Source organism: Canis lupus, chromosome 1 (genome assembly GCF_048164855.1).
Source record: "Canis lupus baileyi chromosome 1, mCanLup2.hap1, whole genome shotgun sequence".
NCBI lineage: Eukaryota > Metazoa > Chordata > Mammalia > Carnivora > Canidae > Canis > Canis lupus.
The window spans coordinates 30598596-30613392 of record NC_132838.1 but is presented as its reverse complement, the minus strand read 5'-3'; the positions used below and the strand labels follow the sequence as shown (position 1 = coordinate 30613392).

Here is a 14797-nt window from a genome sequence, read left to right as displayed (position 1 = left end):
TTTTTTTTTAAGATTTTATTTATTTCTTTGAGAGAGAGAGACAGAGATAGTGAGAGAGAGAACAAGCAGGGAGGAGAGGAAGAAGCAGGCTGAGTGGACCCTAGGATCATGACCTGAGCCAAAGACAGACACCTAACCAACTGAGCCATCCAGGTACCCCGGAACTCATTTCATAGTAAATGGCTCTTTGGGATAAATTCTCTAGTTGTTGTGAAACACTTTGGTAGGCTTTTTAGTGGGATGATATGGACAGAGTGGTTGGTGCAAAGTGAAGAGGAGAGACGGTTGAGATGAGTAGAAAATAACTTTTATCTTCAAAGTTGCTTATAGTCCAGTAAAAGATTGACATAGCCACACTAGTAAGGGATGTGGTTTGTGTGGTCAGAGGGTGGAATTTAGGCGATTTCTAACTTCTACATTTATGACATTCTATGTTCTTTTCCCTTCAGGTATTTGCTCTATCAGCCTTACTAATGGACTTCCCCAAAGCAGACGTAACAACCACGCCAAAGACAAGGTTATTACCTTTAAAGAGTTTATAAGCATCTTGTGAAGAAATAATTGATCCTATGAAACAGAAATCATCTAAAATAGTCTTAAGTGCTATGTTATAGAATAGTAATACTAAATGTAATAGAATCTCACCCATAAAGAAAAACTTGGTGTTGACTTGAGTAATTGGAGATGTCGCAGAGGAATTAGGACTTGAGGTAGACTTTGAAGAAAGTGAGGGTTTATGATGGGGAGAGAATTCCAAGGGATATTTCACCCACTAGCACCACAACTATATTGTACAAAATATTTTTTTTAGAATGTTATCATTGGTTCTTAAGAAACCTTGTGTATTTACAAAACTTTTATAAACTATTGATTTCTTTAAAAAAATTTTTTTTATTTATTCATGAGAAACACAAAGACATAGGCAAAGGGAGAAGCAGGCTCTCTGTGGAGAGCCTGATGTGGAACTCGATCCCAGGACCTCGGGATTGGTTTTAGATTAAAAACTTATTTTGAGGGCAGCCCCGGTGGTGCAGCAGTTTAGCACCTCCTGCAGCCAAGGGTGTGATCCTGGAGACCCCGGATTGAGTCCCACGTCAGGCTCCCTGCGTGGAGCCTGCTTCTCCCTCTGTCTGTGTCTCTGCCTCTCTCTCTCTCTCTGTGTCTCTATGAATAAATAAATAAAATCTTTAAAAAAAAAACCTTATTTTGACTTTTCATGTTATAAACTTTAAGTAATAACAAAACTTAATTTGGAGTATTTCAACTTATATTCTTATATGTAGGAATATTAGGCATTCTATTATAAAAAGGATTTCCCATGCCCTATTCATTTATTCTATTAGTAACCATTATGTAAAGATTTGAGTTTTGGATCAAAGAACGTGTGCACACAAATCAGAGATCCTTTTTTCTGCTTTTAGTGAGCTAACATAAACAGTTCAGACTGAGAGACCTTAGTGATTATATAAGTTAAACTTCTCATTTCACACACCAGTAAATGGTTAGTTAGCAATACAATCTACACTAGAACCCAAATCTTCTGATACCTTCTTTAAAGTACCTCTCACTGCAACAACCTTGAAATTCTGCCCCTGTGAAGGCTCTTGGGAGAGAGCAATCACTTCCTTCTTATGTTTTGTAGGAAATGGGTGGGGAGAGGTACTGTAATTTCATCCCTTGGGCCTCATTAATAGTCACTTGAGCTTAGTAAGGGAGATGACTGCCCAGGTAGCTAGCCAATTTAGATCTGTCTGCAGACTTTCCTAGGATTTCCATTCCTTCTCCTTCCCTCTTGATCCCAGGCCCCTCTGGCCATTGGCCCACAATGGCAGATTCAGACCCACTGGATGTCCCCCTCATTTATCCCCATTCTTCTCTTGGAGTTCTAGTAATAATTGGGTAGCAAAAGGGAGCCTACAACATGAAAACCCCATCAGGGCATGATTTTATTTATTCAGTTCATTTCTGGGCAATGCTTGGCACATAGTAGGTCCTCAATATTTTCTGAATGAGTGGCAATATTGTTTTCTTCCCTTTATTCAGTTAGTCATTTTCATTTGTTGGGATGGCTACAGTTGTACACTCTTTTTTCTTTTTGGTCACTTCATTTAGTCTCTGGGCATATGAGAATAAACCAGACTAACCCTGCCATCACCCTCACCAGGATTAGCTGTCATCAGGGGATAAGTAGATGTAACCCAGATTCTTTCAGAAATTTTCTCAGAACTCCATTTGGAGATGCAGATTTCTTTTTTCTAATTATTTCTAACTAATATCAACTCTTTTTTAACCTCCCCAGAAAGATAATATCTTTAGTGATGTCTTGTCTATCTCAAGGGTTATATTATAAAAATGGACTGTAGAAAGCAAAACACAGTCAGCAGGATCAAAAGCTCATGAGAGAAAAATTATTGAGGCAGTCCTAAAATAGCACAAAGTATAATCTTAAAATATTTTAAATATATAAAGCATGATTATTGTAATTTAAATTTCATGTAAATATTTGTGAAGTCTATCTCTTAAAAATTTCTAGAGGATGTCCACTTCTAACACTAACCTACTCTGATAGGATTTCTCTTCAATTATTTCTTCATCTGCACAAAAAATAGTGTTACATCGTTTTAATATTATAAGGGAGATTCTCCTACACTATTATTTCAAGAATCCTATACTTCTTTTAAGTTTTTTTCCTAATCATTCTTTATTAGCTAAAAACTGAATGTTTATTTCATTTTTCATGGTCCTATGTTTCATTACCAAGAGTGTCCACAAATTGTGTGGGTACTGACACTTCTCACAAATTATCATAGTATTCTAAAAGCATAATTTTGAGGATAGGGCTGCTAGGTGTACTGAGAACGTGAAGTGCAAATAAATCTAATCTCTGCACATTCACACATGTATAGGGATCAAAATCATCGTGGGATTAAATCAAGCCTATTCATACAAGTATTTACCTATTCATTCAGCACACTTTTATCAAGTGCCTGTTATACACCGGACTCTGTTCAGAGTCCTGTTAGAGTAAATAAAATCGTGTCCTCATTAATCTTTCGGAGAGAGTTTTCCTGTTGTGCACATGGGTGTGGGGGAGTAAGGGGGTGGGAACCAGACTTGCCTGACAGTTTGGAGAAATAGAGATATTAACATCAGAGAAGCACAATTTTTCAATTGAGTATTAGCTATCTCGGGTCTTTCAAAAGTAGTTCCCTGACCACTTCTCCCATGTAGCTCTTTCTGTCTCTCACCTCTTTCCTACCCTCTCCCTTTTAAATTATAAAGATCATGGGTTTTAATATATTCACATGGTTGTACATGTGAATCTTAGTATATGTGCTGCCGAAGCGAGCACAAGGTTGTACAACAATCACTGCTATCTAATTCCAAAACATTTGATCACCTCATACCATTAGCCATCACTCCCTATCCTCCCCTCTTCCTAGTTCCAGGCAGCCACTGACTAGTTTACTTTCTTTCTCTATGAATTTGCCTATTCTGGACATTCCATATAATGGAATCATACATTATGTGGCCTTGTGTCTGGCTTCTCTCACTCAGCATAATGTTTTCAAGGTTTATCCATGTTGTGTTATGTATCAATATTTAATTCCTTTTTATGGCAGAGAATTATTCCATTGTATTGAGATACCACATTTTGTTTGTCCATCCACTGATGGACAGTTGAGTTCTTTCTACTTTTGCAATATTATGAATAATGCTGCTTGTGAACATCCACATACAAGTTTTTATGTAGACATACATATTCAATGCTCTTGAGTACATACCTAGAAGTAGAATTGCTGGGTCATATGGTTTAGCTTTTTAAGGAGTTGCCAGACTGTCTTCCAAAGTGTACCATTTTATACTCCCAATTTCTTCATATCTTGCCAATATTTGTTATTGTTCCTTTTTTAAAATATCATCATAGCCTTCCTAATCGGTGTGAGGTGATATCTCATTATGATTTTTTTCATTATGATTTTGATTTGCACTTCTCTAATGACTAATGATGTACAGCAAGTTTTCATATGCTTACTGGCCATTTGTATATCTCCTTTGGAGAAATGTCTATTCAAATACTTTGCCCATTTTCTGAATTAGTCATCTTTTTATTAAGTTATAATAGTTACTTATATATTCTGAATCAAGCTCCACTATCAGGTATATGACTTGCAAATATGTTCTCCCATAGTGAGACAAATTGTCTTTTCACTTTATTAATGGAGTCTTCTGAAGTACAAATGTTTTTAATTTAGATGAAATCCAATTATGAATTTTTTCCTTTGGTTTCCTGGGCTTTAGAAATCATTGCCTAATGCAAGATTATTTAAACCCATGTTTTCTTCTAAGAGTTTTACACATTTAGCTCTCATACTTAAGTCTTTGATCCACTTTAAGTTTTATATATGTTGAGAGGTAGGGGTCATCTTTATATGTGGATGTCTAGCTTGCAGTACCTTTTTGCTTAATTTTTAAATTCCTCCATAGTAGAAACCATATCTTCATTAATCTTTTGTCCACTTCTTGGGTTATATGAAAAACAGCATATCTTTCATATAAAAAAATAAAATTGTATCATCTCAAAAACTTCACCTGGAAATACAATAGTTAATAAGATTTACTGTATTTTCTTTGTATATCCACTCCTGCCTATAGACTTAATTCTAACTTTCACTGACTCTTAATTAGCAAGTAACATGTAAGAACTTGCAAGAAGATCTCAGGCTTATTCTCAGAACTCAGCATTTCATTTCCATAATTCCATAGTTAGATGTAATCATCTAACTATAAGGATATAAGAAGACACTTTCCCAATAAGCTTTATTTATACATAGGAATGAAAGAGAGGGATTAGGTAATCTAAGGAAGCAGAAATTAATATAAGAATATGATTTGAGCTATAATAGAATAAAGTGGATGCTTTTCTAACATATGAAACAATCATTCACAGTGTACTTTGTAGCCTGATGGGAAGCCCTGGATCCTATTAAAATATTACCCATAGCCATAGCAGTCTCCAACAAACATGTTACATTAGTGATCATTGTTACATTTTCTAATTTCAGTAATTATTGCTACACGTATTGCTTTTAATGAGGTAAAAATATGGGACTCATCATGGTAATAATTGAATTTTATTTTTGAATCATGATTTTATTGGCAATTCATGTAATAGCAGCAACTGTAGGACCCTTTGTAGTATATTCACAATTGTTGTCCAAGTTCATTTTTTTTAAATATTTTATTTATGTATTTATTTATTTGAGAGAGATACAGAGAGTGCACAAGCAGGGGGAGGGGCAGAGGAGAAGGGAAAGAGAGAATCCCAAGTAGACTATGTACTGAGTGTGGAGCCCAGTGTGGGGCTCAATGAGGGGCTGGATCTTATGACCCTGAGATCATGACCTGATCCCAAAGCAAAAGTCCAACACTTAACCAACTGAGCCACCCAGGTGTCCTCAAATTCATTTTTTAAAAATAAGTATTTTACCACAGAAGATATACTCAAAATTAATAAATACATGGAAATATACTTAAATACTACTAATCATTAGGAAAAGGTAAATTGAAACCACAATAGCATTCCAGCAGAGACCCATTAGAATGGGTTATAATTTTATTTATCCAAATTCATTTTTATAACAACCATAAGAATAGCCAAAATCATTTATTATTCCCATTTTTTGGAAAGAAAAATTACTAATTGATCATTTTTATTATAAGATATTTCTAGGGGATCCCTAGGTGGCTCAGTAGTTGAGCATCTGCCTTTGGCCCGGGGCATGATCCTGGAGTCCCAGAATCAAGTCCCATATTGGGTTCCCTGCATGGAGCCTGCTTCTCCCTTTGCCTATGTCTCTGCCTCTCTCTCTCTCTTTGTCTCTCATGAATAGATAAATAAAATCATTTTTTTTAAAAAAAAGATTTATTTAAAAATATTTCTAGCATATTGAAAAGTACTGAGAATAATTAAAGTATAAACAAGACATGTTAGCCAACTTTCTCATCTCACCATTTTATCATACTTAGTTGAGATTTTTTAAAAAGAACTACAATATTACAGACACAATTGGAATCTTTGTTACTCCTTTCCCAGTTCCATTACTTTTTCTTCCTTCTGATGGCAGTTATTTAGTCTTATATCATTCTTAAGCATATTTTCACTACATATATATGCATTTTTAAACAACGTATAGTATTGTTGTATATGTTTTTAACTTTTATGACCTCATACTCTGTTAGTCTACTGTTTGTTCCCCCCAGCCCCGCCCACAGCATTATATTTGGGGAAATCATCCCTATTGATATATGTTTCTCTAATTCACTCTGTTATATCACTCTGTTGGATGATAAGAACACAAGTTTTTAAATCTATGTTCCTCTTGGTGAATATTTAGATTCTGTTATGGCCTGAATGTTTGTATTCCCCTAAATTCATATGCTGAAACTTATTCTCCAATGTGATAGTATTTGGAGGTGAGGCCTTTAGGAGATAATCAGGTCATGAAAGTGGAGCCTTCATGAATGGAATTGGTGCCCTTTTAAAAGAGACCCTAGAGTGCTTTCTCATTCCTTCTTCTGCTATGTGAGGACACATCAAAAAGACAACCAGAAAGTGGTCTATCATGAGACACTAAATTTGCTGGCACCTTGATCTTGGACTTGCCAGCCTCCACTACTGTGAGAATTAAATGTCTGCTGTTTGTAAGCCACCCGGTCTATGGTATTTTATTATAGCATCCCAATGGACTAAGATTCTCTTCAAGTCACCACTATTATTAATACAAATGATGAAGCAACAAATATTTTTATGTATGCCTCCAGAGCAGTTGGGTAAAAATCTCTTCAGTATGTAAATTTAGAAATAGAAAACCTCAGTCAAAGGACAAATGTTAATTTGTTGCCAATGTTATTGCTTTTTTTCTTATCTAGAGACTATAAAGATGTCTAAATGTTTAAAATTTTTGCTTCTCGTATTCAGTCTTTAATCCATATGAATTTATTATTGTGTATGAAAGAAGTAGGTATCCAACTATGTTTTTTTCCAATGAGAATAGTTCCAATTTTCTTAGTTCCAGTGATTGAAAATTCTACCTATTTCCCATTAATTTGTAATAGCACTTCTATCATGTACCAAATTTCCATTTGTATCTTGGTTTCTCTCTATATCTTTCCCTAATAATTTTTCCCTGTGTCAGTATCAAGTGTCTTTATTATTATAGCTTTATAACAAATCTTAATATTTGGTAAGGAAATTTCTGACACTTTACTTTTATCTTTAAAATAGTTTTGGCTATACCTGGTCTTTACTCTTTCATATATTTTTTGATCAACTTATCAAAATTCATGAGAAGTCTTATGGAAATGTTGACTAAAATCACATTGAATTTGAGAATAAATCTTCACAAATGAAGTTTCAGTTAAGTTATTGTGACTGTCCACCCACATACATGGCACATCTCTCATACTCTGTAGAGATACCTTTAGAGATTTCAACAGTGTTTTATTTTGCTCCATAAAAATCTTTCATATATTTTATTAGATTTATGCTAGACTCCTTCTAGTATTAATTGCTGTTTTGAATTGGCTATTTCTTCTATCACATTTCTTTATTGTCTTTTACTGTCATATAGGAATGCAATTTATTTTGCAAATTGATCTAAAATACAAGAATATATGTATTACTTTTTAAATTTTAATGTAGATTATCTTGGATATATTACTTAGACAATCATATTCTCTAAATATAGGAATAGTTGTCTTTTCCTTCCTACTTCTTACATTCCTTATTACGTTTTCTTGTCTTATAACATTGCCCAGAATAAAAGTGAAGATATTGGCTATCTTTCTCTTGTTCCTGGCTTTAAAAATAACCATTTATTTGATGTTTCTTTAGCTTTTGATCTTATAGGCTACCAGGATCAAATATGTATTCTTACTATGAACACTTTTAATCAACATTTCTTCCAAAGTTATTAAGCATTATATAAATTAAAGTGCACAGAAACAGCCTCATAACAAAATGAGATTTTAATTTCAAATAAAGCAAAATTGATGCATAATACCATCCTAATTCTTCCTCTGTTAAAAATTTACTTAGACCACCAGTTAAATTGATAAATGCATTCCAAATCTGTCAAAGGGTAACATAGGAATCATTTTCAATGATGAAGACACACATTATAATCTTCTATTAGATCGGCCCTTAAGAATTAAGTGCTCTTGGGGCACCTACATAGCTCCACTGGGTAAGCATCCAACTCTTGATTTCTACTCAGATCATGATCTCAGGGTCATGAGACTGAGCCCTGCACTGGACTTTGTGATGGGTGTGGAGCCTGCTTAAGATTCTCTCTCCCTCTCTGCCCCTCCCCACCAACTCCTGCTCTCTCTCACTAAAAAAAAAAAAAAAAAAAAAAAAAGTAGCTGTTCTTTGTTTATTTTTGAGGTATAATTGACATACAACATTATATTAGTTTTAGGTATACAACATAATGATTTGATATTTGTATATACTGCAAAATGATCACACAATAAGTGCAGTTAACATCCATCATCATACATAGTTACAAAATGTTTTTCTTGTTATGAGAACTTTTAAGGTCTACTCTTTGTAACTTTCAAAATATTGGCCTTTCCAAGCACTTTTGTAGCCAGTTCACCTCAGCAAGAAGGAGAGATAGTCCTGAATACATGAAACTACAAGTCTCCTTTCATAATAAAATATTTGAGATAAATTCTTTAATTTACTATACATAATAATGAACGCTTAAGCTACTTGTGAGAAAATTAAATTGTGAAATGATTATGACCCAGTGCATCAGGCAGCATGTGAAAATTGAGAAGTACAGTGTAAAGGACAGTACCTCCAGTGGGTTAAAGCTCAAGCCCTGGGACCAGCCTGTCTTGGGTGAAATTCTGGCTGTTTTTTAAAAGCTACAGCTTGTGACAGTTTTCTGACTTCTTTGAATCTTGTTTTCCTCAACAGAAAATGAAGCTGATACTTTCACTATAAGGTGATATGATTATTACATGAGATAAAATATGCAAAACACAGTATATGGATGGCAAATATGTAGAGCAATGTGCATGTTAACTACTACTAATTATTACTCTAGGTCCTCCGAGATTCTAGAGTTTCACTCTCCATCCTTATTTCTAAAACCAGCTTTTTGGAAACCAGTAGACAATATACAAATATCATTTACTTCAGCATTCTGAGAAATGCATTTAATGGCTTGATACTGAAGATTTTTTTTAAAGATTTTATTTACTTATTCATGAGAAACACAGAGAGGGAGGCAGAGGGAGAAGCAGGTCCCTGCTGGGAGCCCGATGCAGGTACTCCATCCCAGGATTCCAGGATTCCAGGATCACGACCTGAGCTGGCTCAACCACTGAGCCACCCAGGCATCCCTGAGACTGTGGATTTAAACAAAGTTTCAATCTCAGGAAAAATATGTTATCTTACTTAATACCCATTTATAAGGACATAAACTAATGCACTCCTTTCTGAAATTAGGATTAGGGCTATGTTTCTCTGCAGAAGATTGTAAATACTTCTTATTAGGCAATAAGAAATATGTGTATGTGACTTCTAAAAAACACAGAGTTCTATTACGTTTCCAACAGCAGCAAATGCCAAATTTCTGATATTAAGCACCATGTATATATTTGCTTTTTTTAATTAATTATGTCTCTTCTTTTTCTTACTTTTTTATATAGTTGTTTTTGAAATTGTGGCCTGAATCCCAACTAAATAAAAGGATAGATAGATGATAGATAAATAGATGAGATAGATAGATAGATAGATAGATAGAGAGATATCGATAGATAGACAAATAAATAAAAGAGAAGTACCCGAGCATAGTCTGACCCTCCATGGAAAGCTCATAGTAAGGTTTCCACTGGTTTAGATTATAGAGCATCAATGCAAATGGAAAAGCGGAGTATGATGCAATTGAGACCTGTGGCTAATTTTAAAAATTAAAAGCATAATCTCTTTCTTCATTCATTCTAAGTCATGTTTAGCTGTATTTGGGGGGAGGGGGGATTATCTGCTATAAACCAGAGCTACTTTCCTCCTGGCTGACATTCCTGCCTTCCACTGGCATTGGTGGTACAAGGAGTCTCTTTCCTTCCATCACTTGTGATGGTCAGCAGATGCTTTTGTGCCTTCATGTCGTTCTACCTCAATTCTTCACAAAACTACTTACAGTTGATTCCCTATTGAAAGATGATAAGAAGTTAGAACACAATTGTATCAGACCAGTATTAAGGTTGAATTAACGTTTTCTCTTCCCTAATAAAAATGTTTACATATAGTCCTTGTTTTAGGCTTTCCATTTATGCATTCAAAAGAGCAAGGATGTTTCTCCCCAATACAGGAAAAATGGATTCCATTATCACTGCTGGTTTCTTTGAGTCAGGATTGTATGGTAAGACATCCACAGGTCCTGCATACCCTTTGGAAACAGTAAAAAAAAAAAAAAAAAAAACTAATGCAATTTTTAGCTGAGCTAGAAAATCATGACCTTGCCAGAAACTTGTTTTCCTCCCTTAGCACCATTCTTTTCACTAGACACCTACATGCCCAACAAAGCTTCGACCCTGATTAAATTTGGGATCTGGCTTCTCAGTGCCCACACCTAGACTGCATCTGTAGCTTCAGGAAATCTCAAAATTGAGGTGCTCAGAGATCCGGTTGTGGCTTCTGACACTTCCCTTGAGAAGCTCAAGGGACTTTCAGCTTCCTGTCCCACTTACAAGTACTTCACAGAAAAAATAAGAGCACATCCAGCCAGAATGTCTCAGCATCTCCCCCTGGAGCTTTTCTGCATGTCTCCATTTCTACCATCCCTCCCTTCCCACCGCAGGAAAGGAGACACCCCTGTGCCCAGTAACCTTCTCCTGACGCTGTGAGCCCGAGCCCCTTGGGGACCTCCTTCGCTGTCTCTCCTTCATACCCACCGATCCAGCATATGCTCTTGTCCCCTCAATCTGCAAGATTGTGTGAGTATCTTCCCACATGTTAAGAAATCCTTCTTCAGCTATGGCTCTCTCCTCCCTGTTACAGTCAACTGTGACTCTATTTTTCAATCTCTTTTGCAGGCTCCTCTTCTTTCAACAAACCCTCTGGTGGCCTCCAGGTCCTGATCTTGGCCCTCCTGATAGTGTCTGCACTTGCCCCAGATCATCTTGTGTTCATCATGTCTTCCATCTCAGAGACTCAACACTGTAACCCTACTACACACCTACGTTGACCACATATACTACAAGCCAGCCCCACTTGAATTCTCCCAATTCAACATGTTCAAAGTGGTCTCACCCTCGCCCTTATACATCTGCCATCTGCTCTGCCTCTTGTACTTTTCTGCGTTAGTGAGGGCCGTCATCATCCTCCCTGGGCACCCAAACCAGAAGAAGAAGCCTCATTGCTCAATACCTGCTGGAATTGTCCTGCCACAACATCTTAGGGAGTCTCCCTGGCCTCCATCATCTTCCTTCCTATTCATCTGGTTGCTCTATCCCACTGTCTCCAGTTATTTTGTTTCTTGTCATTTCTAATGAACTCTTATGCCTGATACTCCTCCCCGTGGAACAAAGCCAAGCGTTCAAGAAATGTAATTTACTTCAGCCTTTATAACTAAACAATTTCAATCAGTGTCAATTGCAGGTAGCCTCAGTTATTTCAGCCTCGCCTGAAATAACTGCCCCTGCCTCCCCTCTCCCAACTTCCCATGGGAAAATAAAGACGTGCAGAAGACAGTGTGTACTCTGGGGAGCATTGGGAGTATGTGATCTCTCCCTATGCCAGACAGGATGTGGAAAAATGCTATCCTTGATGCTATCCTACCCGTCTACACATGCAGCCATCTCTACTTCTCCCACTCCACACATGTTAAATAGAGGGAAAATCTACGTGGCTTATCCCCTCTCTGGGCTCTATCCTGAAAGCAAGCCATAGTGTGCTGTGCTCCAAGGCCGCTCCTGTCTCTCCAGGGGCACAGTCATGTATCCATCCCACCTTGAGGACTTAGCTTGGGACAGGACGGGGTGGAAATTGTCATATCTGAGAGTCAGAGAACACAGCATGTGTGATGTCCTTCTAGACACACCCAACATCCAGTAGTCCCCTTCCTACACTTTTTCTCCCCTAGCCCAAATATTCTTAACTAAATCTGTGCCAAAAGACTATTTTGGTCGCCATTCATTGATCTAAATCTAATGTTTTAAATAAACTTGATGTCCTGGGATATTCTGGGCTTAAACTTTTGAGATTCAAGGGCCTTCAGAGTTTAAAAAGCCTTATTTCAGCTGTATCATTCATCCCCTGAGACAACGGACACCACTCACAATGAAGGAAAAGCAGTATGTCAAAGGAAAGAGGGAAGCAAGGGAAAAAAACCCCACTAACATTTCCTGGCACAGGATTCCATTCCTGGGTGTTAGGTTCTGCATCCCTAGGAGCTCTAGCTCTTTGCTCAGGGACCAGGTCTGTTATCTCAAGTTCCCCTTGACTGGGAAAGTTCCAGGAAGGGTACCCCTAACTCTGCCTCTCCTTCACTCAGTCTCTTCCTCCTTCACCTCATTTCTCAAATTGCCTTCTTACCTTCATTCCAGTGGTTAGATTCATTCATACCTTCATTCCAGTCTTAGATTAGCTAATTCACCAAGGAAGATTCCTAACTTCTTCCATTTTGCCCCCAACTTCCTATCCTGCATGATGACCAAACTGGAATTTCCAACCACAAATCTCATTAAGACCCTTTCTTGCCTGAACCCACCAGTTGTCTCATCACCTTCAGGACAGTTTGGGGGAACTCCTCAGGGCAACACAGAAGGCCAGATAGACAGTGGCCCAATGTGGACCTCGCCTCCAGCGCACTTTACCTGAGGCAAATGGCTGTTCTCAGCAGGGTCTCTAACTGTGTCCTCTCTACATTTCTTACATTTCATTCCTCTTCTTGATAAGTGTGATCCCCTCCCCACCACCACCCGCCTTAACACCTCACCTCCCCCACTTCCTTCAGAACACAGACGGGAAGTCACTAATAGCAATCAAATGATGTTTTTGATAAGCAACCTTCCAGAGGAAATTTGTTTTAGTCTATCAAAAAGTGGCAGAATAATCATTGTTTCTTTGGATTTTGTTTCATTCCCAGTTCTTCTCCCTTTACTTAGCTTAAAGATGGCCACATTTCTTATGGCTTTCTAGAAGGGATGACACCCCCTATGTTTGGCTTTTAAGCCATGCATACTCAGGTCCTGAAGAGACTCTAAGCGGATCCCTGATTTGAGGAAAGGGAGCAACACAGCGAGCATGATGGTGAGCCCTTAGTGCTCTACCCTCGGATAGGTTCGGAAACTCTAAAATCAGGACTGTGCCTTCCCTTGTGAACCCGGGGGGTCAAGCATCAGGCCCTAAGATTCCTGTGACCAGAAAGGTGCAAGAACAGAAAGAAAAAAAAAAAGACCTGTGCGGTGAGTCCAGAGAGCAACCCTGAAACTGCTGCATTTCCCCCAGGCCCCGCAGGGAATGAGTGGGGCCGCAGAAAGGCAAGCGAGGGCTTCCTGCTTCTAGAATGCTGAGGGAGTAGGGGATCTTGTCTTTGTGCCCTGAAGAAAATCAGGATGTGGCACGATACTAAAGGAAGGAGGGAACATCCTAAATTGACTGAATTTACTTTCTACTACACAAAAGAATGAGGCATTTACAATGAAGTCCATTTCAGTTATACATAAGGCTCCTCCCTACCTGCTTATAGCCTGAGATTCATACCTGCACTTGTCCCTCCTCCAAATATAAACTGAGAAGCACTGTATCACAAACTTTTGGATTTTTGGAGGGACACAAGATGACTGATCTGATGGATCTTTTCTTGGGACCAAGCAAGAAGGGTTCCAGTCAGACTTGAGATTTCCTAGAACATACAGACAACACCAGAGAAAGGATGTGATTATGTTATTTTTAAAAGAGAAGATTGGCCTATAATCTTCCTGAAGTTGTAGTTCATATTTACTCTATAATTAATAATGTACACACCGTGTGCTTTACTTTGGAGAAAGAGGTTTGGGCCAACCCTACCCTGGGTCACCCCCACTGCACCCCTAACTCAGCCTGCTCCAAAGACCTAATGATCTAACAGCCAACCCCTCACTTGTACACAGCAGCAGCTCCAGTGCCTGAGCCACTGGATGCAGAGGACACAAGGCTTTTCTGCAAGTTCAAGTTTGTAGACATGTCTGAGTAAAAGACTAAAGGATTTTCTCTTTTACGGTGAGAGGGAGATACACGGTCATGATTATCCTTGTATGCAACCTGAGAAAAAGTTTTGGCTCTTCTCAAAGTATCCACTCTTCACTTCCTGAAAATATTTGATCAGCAGGAATTATTATTTTGATGATTTAAAGTCTGGGCTGGGTATTAAGCACTTCTTGACAAATATCCCAGGGAGGAAAAGCTGGTGAAAAATTATCAGTTCAGTTGCCTATGTCTCTGTTGGACACCACAGAACAGAAATGGCCTTCTGGTTTTTAACTTTCCAGATACATTATATTGCAACATTTTTTTATGGAATGATGACGGTTTCCAACTGAAGTGAGCCTTGTTGCCACGCTTCACACAGAATCACAGCTTGTTTCAAAGAAGTCCGAATTCTTTACTCTCCATTTAAAGAAAGCAAAGCAAAATTATCACTCTTTTAACTGCTAGGTTTCAGAATGTTAAAGATCTAGTAGAGTTGTAAGATGTAAGTTGTAGAGAGAAAATCCAAAGAACATATTCACGCATGCA

At 37.7% G+C, this 14797-nt stretch overlaps 1 long non-coding RNA gene across 1 annotated transcript; it reads left to right on the top strand.

Annotated features, from left to right (window-relative positions):
- Window positions 1-426: 426 nt before the first annotated feature.
- LOC140614203 (uncharacterized) lies at window positions 427-13436 on the top strand. The gene is made up of 3 exons (XR_012015126.1): window positions 427-517; window positions 10878-11013; window positions 11113-13436. It is a non-coding gene; the product is annotated as an uncharacterized lncRNA (long non-coding RNA).
- Window positions 13437-14797: the final 1361 nt, after the last annotated feature.